The sequence below is a fragment of the Falco peregrinus genome, chromosome 12 (assembly GCF_023634155.1).
Source record: "Falco peregrinus isolate bFalPer1 chromosome 12, bFalPer1.pri, whole genome shotgun sequence".
Taxonomy (NCBI): domain Eukaryota; kingdom Metazoa; phylum Chordata; class Aves; order Falconiformes; family Falconidae; genus Falco; species Falco peregrinus.
In genome coordinates, this window is record NC_073732.1 from 3,266,687 (window position 1) to 3,273,981 (window position 7,295).

The following is a 7,295-nucleotide window of genomic DNA, read 5'->3' on the forward strand; positions in this document are numbered from 1 at the left end:
CCCTCGGTAAAAAGCCTACAGCACCCGGTATTCCCAGGCGGTCTCCCATCCAAGTACTAACCGGGCCCGACCCTGCTTAGCTTCCGAGATCAGACGAGATCGGGCGTTCTCAGGGTGGTATGGCCGTAGGCACCCCCTCTCCCGCCAGCAGCCCTCTCCACAAACGCCACACACGCTCACGCACAACCCTGCAGCCACCCCCAACCCCGACGCAGGGCGCCCGCAACCGACCCCGCACACCCGACACACAACCAACACCCAACGCAACACACGCAACTACCCCCAGCACGCACCTGCCCCGCACCGCGCCCATGCAGACCGCGCCAACAAACACCTACCCTGCTCGCACACCGCCCTACAGCCCTCCTCGCTCACCGGGCAGGGCAGCAGCAGGCAATCCCCGCGCACACCTGAACCACCAGCACCACGCGCGCAACAACGCCTGCACCTACCGGCCGCAACGCAACGGCCCCCCCGCTACCTAACGGCAGCCCTCGCAACAGGCAGCTGCCACGCTCGCTCCCACGCCACGCTTCGGCCCTCCGCAACGAGGCTGCGGGGCAGCAGGCCGCCACCGCGCCCGCCCGCCCCACCGGCCTGACCCGCGCAAGCAGCACCAGCTCACGCGCAAGGCCCCCAAGCCTCCGCAACGCCCCTGCCGCAAAAGGGGGGGGGCTTCCCGCAGGCGCCCCTCGGTAAAAAGCCTACAGCACCCGGTATTCCCAGGCGGTCTCCCATCCAAGTACTAACCGGGCCCGACCCTGCTTAGCTTCCGAGATCAGACGAGATCGGGCGTTCTCAGGGTGGTATGGCCGTAGGCACCCCCTCTCCCGCCAGCAGCCCTCTCCACAAACGCCACACACGCTCACGCACAACCCTGCAGCCACCCCCAACCCCGACGCAGGGCGCCCGCAACCGACCCCGCACACCCGACACACAACCAACACCCAACGCAACACACGCAACTACCCCCAGCACGCACCTGCCCCGCACCGCGCCCATGCAGACCGCGCCAACAAACACCTACCCTGCTCGCACACCGCCCTACAGCCCTCCTCGCTCACCGGGCAGGGCAGCAGCAGGCAATCCCCGCGCACACCTGAACCACCAGCACCACGCGCGCAACAACGCCTGCACCTACCGGCCGCAACGCAACGGCCCCCCGCTACCTAACGGCAGCCCTCGCAACAGGCAGCTGCCACGCTCGCTCCCACGCCACGCTTCGGCCCTCCGCAACGAGGCTGCGGGGCAGCAGGCCGCCACCGCGCCCGCCCGCCCCACCGGCCTGACCCGCGCAAGCAGCACCAGCTCACGCGCAAGGCCCCCAAGCCTCCGCAACGCCCCTGCCGCAAAAGGGGGGGGGCTTCCCGCAGGCGCCCCTCGGTAAAAAGCCTACAGCACCCGGTATTCCCAGGCGGTCTCCCATCCAAGTACTAACCGGGCCCGACCCTGCTTAGCTTCCGAGATCAGACGAGATCGGGCGTTCTCAGGGTGGTATGGCCGTAGGCACCCCCTCTCCCGCCAGCAGCCCTCTCCACAAACGCCACACACGCTCACGCACAACCCTGCAGCCACCCCCAACCCCGACGCAGGGCGCCCGCAACCGACCCCGCACACCCGACACACAACCAACACCCAACGCAACACACGCAACTACCCCCAGCACGCACCTGCCCCGCACCGCGCCCATGCAGACCGCGCCAACAAACACCTGCCCTGCTCGCACACCGCCCTACAGCCCTCCTCGCTCACCGGGCAGGGCAGCAGCAGGCAATCCCCGCGCACACCTGAACCACCAGCACCACGCGCGCAACAACGCCTGCACCTACCGGCCGCAACGCAACGGCCCCCCGCTACCTAACGGCAGCCCTCGCAACAGGCAGCTGCCACGCTCGCTCCCACGCCACGCTTCGGCCCTCCGCAACGAGGCTGCGGGGCAGCAGGCCGCCACCCGCGCCCGCCCGCCCCACCGGCCTGACCCGCGCAAGCAGCACCAGCTCACGCGCAAGGCCCCCAAGCCTCCGCAACGCCCCTGCCGCAAAAGGGGGGGGGCTTCCCGCAGGCGCCCCTCGGTAAAAAGCCTACAGCACCCGGTATTCCCAGGCGGTCTCCCATCCAAGTACTAACCGGGCCCGACCCTGCTTAGCTTCCGAGATCAGACGAGATCGGGCGTTCTCAGGGTGGTATGGCCGTAGGCACCCCCTCTCCCACCAGCAGCCCTCTCCACAAACGCCACACACGCTCACGCACAACCCTGCAGCCACCCCCAACCCCGACGCAGGGCGCCCGCAACCGACCCCGCACACCCGACACACAACCAACACCCAACGCAACACACGCAACTACCCCCAGCACGCACCTGCCCCGCACCGCGCCCATGCAGACCGCACCAACAAACACCTACCCTGCTCGCACACCGCCCTACAGCCCTCCTCGCTCACCGGGCAGGGCAGCAGCAGGCAATCCCCGCGCACACCTGAACCACCAGCACCACGCGCGCAACAACGCCTGCACCTACCGGCCGCAACGCAGCGGCCCCCCGCTACCTAACGGCAGCCCTCGCAACAGGCAGCTGCCACGCTCGCTCCCACGCCACGCTTCGGCCCTCCGCAACGAGGCTGCGGGGCAGCAGGCCGCCACCCGCGCCCGCCCGCCCCACCGGCCTGACCCGCGCAAGCAGCACCAGCTCACGCGCAAGGCCCCCAAGCCTCCGCAACGCCCCTGCCGCAAAAGGGGGGGGGCTTTCCGCAGGCGCCCCTCGGTAAAAAGCCTACAGCACCCGGTATTCCCAGGCGGTCTCCCATCCAAGTACTAACCGGGCCCGACCCTGCTTAGCTTCCGAGATCAGACGAGATCGGGCGTTCTCAGGGTGGTATGGCCGTAGGCACCCCCTCTCCCGCCAGCAGCCCTCTCCACAAACGCCACACACGCTCACGCACAACCCTGCAGCCACCCCCAACCCCGACGCAGGGCGCCCGCAACCGAGCCCGCACACCCGACACACAACCAACACCCAACGCAACACACGCAACTACCCCCAGCACGCACCTGCCCCGCACCGCGCCCATGAGACCGCGCCAACAAACACCTACCCTGCTCGCACACCGCCCTACAGCCCTCCTCGCTCACCGGGCAGGGCAGCAGCAGGCAATCCCCGCGCACACCTGAACCACCAGCACCACGCGCGCAACAACGCCTGCACCTACCGGCCGCAACGCAACGGCCCCCCCGCTACCTAACGGCAGCCCTCGCAACAGGCAGCTGCCACGCTCGCTCCCACGCCACGCTTCGGCCCTCCGCAACAAGGCTGCGGGGCAGCAGGCCGCCACCGCGCCCGCCCGCCCCACCGGCCTGACCCGCGCAAGCAGCACCAGCTCACGCGCAAGGCCCCCAAGCCTCCGCAACGCCCCTGCCGCAAAAGGGGGGGGGCTTCCCGCAGGCGCCCCTCGGTAAAAAGCCTACAGCACCCGGTATTCCCAGGCGGTCTCCCATCCAAGTACTAACCGGGCCCGACCCTGCTTAGCTTCCGAGATCAGACGAGATCGGGCGTTCTCAGGGTGGTATGGCCGTAGGCACCCCCTCTCCCGCCAGCAGCCCTCTCCACAAACGCCACACACGCTCACGCACAACCCTGCAGCCACCCCCAACCCCGACGCAGGGCGCCCGCAACCGACCCCGCACACCCGACACACAACCAACACCCAACGCAACACACGCAACTACCCCCAGCACGCACCTGCCCCGCACCGCGCCCATGCAGACCGCGCCAACAAACACCTACCCTGCTCGCACACCGCCCTACAGCCCTCCTCGCTCACCGGGCAGGGCAGCAGCAGGCAATCCCCGCGCACACCTGAACCACCAGCACCACGCGCGCAACAACGCCTGCACCTACCGGCCGCAACGCAACGGCCCCCCGCTACCTAACGGCAGCCCTCGCAACAGGCAGCTGCCACGCTCGCTCCCACGCCACGCTTCGGCCCTCCGCAACGAGGCTGCGGGGCAGCAGGCCGCCACCCGCGCCCGCCCGCCCCACCGGCCTGACCCGCGCAAGCAGCACCAGCTCACGCGCAAGGCCCCCAAGCCTCCGCAACGCCCCTGCCGCAAAAGGGGGGGGGGCTTCCCGCAGGCGCCCCTCGGTAAAAAGCCTACAGCACCCGGTATTCCCAGGCGGTCTCCCATCCAAGTACTAACCGGGCCCGACCCTGCTTAGCTTCCGAGATCAGACGAGATCGGGCGTTCTCAGGGTGGTATGGCCGTAGGCACCCCCTCTCCCGCCAGCAGCCCTCTCCACAAACGCCACACACGCTCACGCACAACCCTGCAGCCACCCCCAACCCCGACGCAGGGCGCCCGCAACCGACCCCGCACACCCGACACACAACCAACACCCAACGCAACACACGCAACTACCCCCAGCACGCACCTGCCCCGCACCGCGCCCATGCAGACCGCGCCAACAAACACCTGCCCTGCTCGCACACCGCCCTACAGCCCTCCTCGCTCACCGGGCAGGGCAGCAGCAGGCAATCCCCGCGCACACCTGAACCACCAGCACCACGCGCGCAACAACGCCTGCACCTACCGGCCGCAACGCAACGGCCCCCCCGCTACCTAACGGCAGCCCTCGCAACAGGCAGCTGCCACGCTCGCTCCCACGCCACGCTTCGGCCCTCCGCAACGAGGCTGCGGGGCAGCAGGCCGCCACCGCGCCCGCCCGCCCCACCGGCCTGACCCGCGCAAGCAGCACCAGCTCACGCGCAAGGCCCCCAAGCCTCCGCAACGCCCCTGCCGCAAAAGGGGGGGGGCTTCCCGCAGGCGCCCCTCGGTAAAAAGCCTACAGCACCCGGTATTCCCAGGCGGTCTCCCATCCAAGTACTAACCGGGCCCGACCCTGCTTAGCTTCCGAGATCAGACGAGATCGGGCGTTCTCAGGGTGGTATGGCCGTAGGCACCCCCTCTCCCGCCAGCAGCCCTCTCCACAAACGCCACACACGCTCACGCACAACCCTGCAGCCACCCCCAACCCCGACGCAGGGCGCCCGCAACCGACCCCGCACACCCGACACACAACCAACACCCAACGCAACACACGCAACTACCCCCAGCACGCACCTGCCCCGCACCGCGCCCATGCAGACCGCGCCAACAAACACCTACCCTGCTCGCACACCGCCCTACAGCCCTCCTCGCTCACCGGGCAGGGCAGCAGCAGGCAATCCCCGCGCACACCTGAACCACCAGCACCACGCGCGCAACAACGCCTGCACCTACCGGCCGCAACGCAACGGCCCCCCGCTACCTAACGGCAGCCCTCGCAACAGGCAGCTGCCACGCTCGCTCCCACGCCACGCTTCGGCCCTCCGCAACGAGGCTGCGGGGCAGCAGGCCGCCACCGCGCCCGCCCGCCCCACCGGCCTGACCCGCGCAAGCAGCACCAGCTCACGCGCAAGGCCCCCAAGCCTCCGCAACGCCCCTGCCGCAAAAGGGGGGGGGCTTCCCGCAGGCGCCCCTCGGTAAAAAGCCTACAGCACCCGGTATTCCCAGGCGGTCTCCCATCCAAGTACTAACCGGGCCCGACCCTGCTTAGCTTCCGAGATCAGACGAGATCGGGCGTTCTCAGGGTGGTATGGCCGTAGGCACCCCCTCTCCCGCCAGCAGCCCTCTCCACAAACGCCACACATGCTCACGCACAACCCTGCAGCCACCCCCAACCCCGACGCAGGGCGCCCGCAACCGACCCCCGCACACCCGACACACAACCAACACCCAACGCAACACACGCAACTACCCCCAGCACGCACCTGCCCCACACCGCGCCCATGCAGACCGCGCCAACAAACACCTACCCTGCTCGCACACCGCCCTACAGCCCTCCTCGCTCACCGGGCAGGGCAGCAGCAGGCAATCCCCGCGCACACCTGAACCACCAGCACCACGCGCGCAACAACGCCTGCACCTACCGGCCGCAACGCAGCGGCCCCCCCGCTACCTAACGGCAGCCCTCGCAACAGGCAGCTGCCACGCTCGCTCCCCACGCCACGCTTCGGCCCTCCGCAACGAGGCTGCGGGGCAGCAGGCCGCCACCGCGCCCGCCCGCCCCCACCGGCCTGACCCGCGCAAGCAGCACCAGCTCACGCGCAAGGCCCCCAAGCCTCCGCAACGCCCCTGCCGCAAAAGGGGGGGGGCTTCCCGCAGGCGCCCCTCGGTAAAAAGCCTACAGCACCCGGTATTCCCAGGCGGTCTCCCATCCAAGTACTAACCGGGCCCGACCCTGCTTAGCTTCCGAGATTAGACGAGATCGGGTGTTCTCAGGGTGGTATGGCCATAGGCACCCCCTCTCCCGCCAGCAGCCCTCTCCACAAACGCCACACACGCTCACGCACAACCCTGCAGCCACCCCCAACCCCGACGCAGGGCGCCCGCAACCGACCCCGCACACCCGACACACAACCAACACCCAACGCAACACACGCAACTACCCCCAGCACGCACCTGCCCCGCACCGCGCCCATGCAGACCGCGCCAACAAACACCTACCCTGCTCGCACACCGCCCTACAGCCCTCCTCGCTCACCGGGCAGGGCAGCAGCAGGCAATCCCCCGCGCACACCTGAACCACCAGCACCACGCGCGCAACAACGCCTGCACCTACCGGCCGCAACACAACGGCCCCCCGCTACCTAACGGCAGCCCTCGCAACAGGCAGCTGCCACGCTCGCTCCCACGCCATGCTTCGGCCCTCCGCAACGAGGCTGCGGGGCAGCAGGCCGCCACCGCGCCCGCCCGCCCCACCGGCCTGACCCGCGCAAGCAGCACCAGCTCACGCGCAAGGCCCCCAAGCCTCCGCAACGCCCCTGCCGCAAAAGGGGGGGGGCTTCCCGCAGGCGCCCCTCGGTAAAAAGCCTACAGCACCCGGTATTCCCAGGCGGTCTCCCATCCAAGTACTAACCGGGCCCGACCCTGCTTAGCTTCCGAGATCAGACGAGATCGGGCGTTCTCAGGGTGGTATGGCCGTAGGCACCCCCCTCTCCCCCCAGCAGCCCTCTCCACAAACCTGCCACATGCTCATGTACGAGGCTATAGCCATCCGCAAAGAAACATAAAGACTACCACAGTCCCTGGAACCCACACACTGAATGAACAGCAATCCTGGCAGAGGAGAACCACAGCACTACAATAGAGGGAGACGTACGCATTCATATCTCAAAGGACATTCTCCCTGCCCCAATAACAGACCTGGACAGCATCCCCCACCTCGCCCACTCAGCCCAGTACAGCTCCAATGACTCACA

The 7,295-nt window shown here is 68.8% G+C and overlaps 11 non-coding genes across 11 annotated transcripts; all 11 read right to left on the bottom strand.

Moving 5' to 3' along the window:
- Positions 1–12: 12 nt before the first annotated feature.
- LOC129785486 (5S ribosomal RNA) lies at positions 13–131 on the bottom strand. Its single transcript, XR_008749563.1, has one exon. It is a non-coding gene; the product is annotated as a 5S ribosomal RNA (ribosomal RNA).
- A 570-nt stretch (positions 132–701) lies between these two features.
- On the bottom strand, positions 702–820 carry LOC129785487 (5S ribosomal RNA). Its single transcript, XR_008749564.1, has one exon. It is a non-coding gene; the product is annotated as a 5S ribosomal RNA (ribosomal RNA).
- Positions 821–1,389: 569 nt separating this feature from the next.
- LOC129785488 (5S ribosomal RNA) lies at positions 1,390–1,508 on the bottom strand. Its single transcript, XR_008749565.1, has one exon. It is a non-coding gene; the product is annotated as a 5S ribosomal RNA (ribosomal RNA).
- A 570-nt stretch (positions 1,509–2,078) lies between these two features.
- Positions 2,079–2,197, bottom strand: LOC129785489 (5S ribosomal RNA). Its single transcript, XR_008749566.1, has one exon. It is a non-coding gene; the product is annotated as a 5S ribosomal RNA (ribosomal RNA).
- A 570-nt stretch (positions 2,198–2,767) lies between these two features.
- LOC129785490 (5S ribosomal RNA) lies at positions 2,768–2,886 on the bottom strand. The gene has a single exon (XR_008749567.1). It is a non-coding gene; the product is annotated as a 5S ribosomal RNA (ribosomal RNA).
- A 569-nt stretch (positions 2,887–3,455) lies between these two features.
- Positions 3,456–3,574, bottom strand: LOC129785491 (5S ribosomal RNA). Its single transcript, XR_008749568.1, has one exon. It is a non-coding gene; the product is annotated as a 5S ribosomal RNA (ribosomal RNA).
- Positions 3,575–4,145: 571 nt separating this feature from the next.
- On the bottom strand, positions 4,146–4,264 carry LOC129785492 (5S ribosomal RNA). Its single transcript, XR_008749569.1, has one exon. It is a non-coding gene; the product is annotated as a 5S ribosomal RNA (ribosomal RNA).
- Positions 4,265–4,834: 570 nt separating this feature from the next.
- LOC129785493 (5S ribosomal RNA) lies at positions 4,835–4,953 on the bottom strand. The gene has a single exon (XR_008749570.1). It is a non-coding gene; the product is annotated as a 5S ribosomal RNA (ribosomal RNA).
- A 569-nt stretch (positions 4,954–5,522) lies between these two features.
- On the bottom strand, positions 5,523–5,641 carry LOC129785494 (5S ribosomal RNA). Its single transcript, XR_008749571.1, has one exon. It is a non-coding gene; the product is annotated as a 5S ribosomal RNA (ribosomal RNA).
- A 573-nt stretch (positions 5,642–6,214) lies between these two features.
- On the bottom strand, positions 6,215–6,333 carry LOC129785503 (5S ribosomal RNA). The gene has a single exon (XR_008749580.1). It is a non-coding gene; the product is annotated as a 5S ribosomal RNA (ribosomal RNA).
- A 570-nt stretch (positions 6,334–6,903) lies between these two features.
- On the bottom strand, positions 6,904–7,022 carry LOC129785495 (5S ribosomal RNA). Its single transcript, XR_008749572.1, has one exon. It is a non-coding gene; the product is annotated as a 5S ribosomal RNA (ribosomal RNA).
- Between the last annotated feature and the right edge of the window lie 273 nt (positions 7,023–7,295).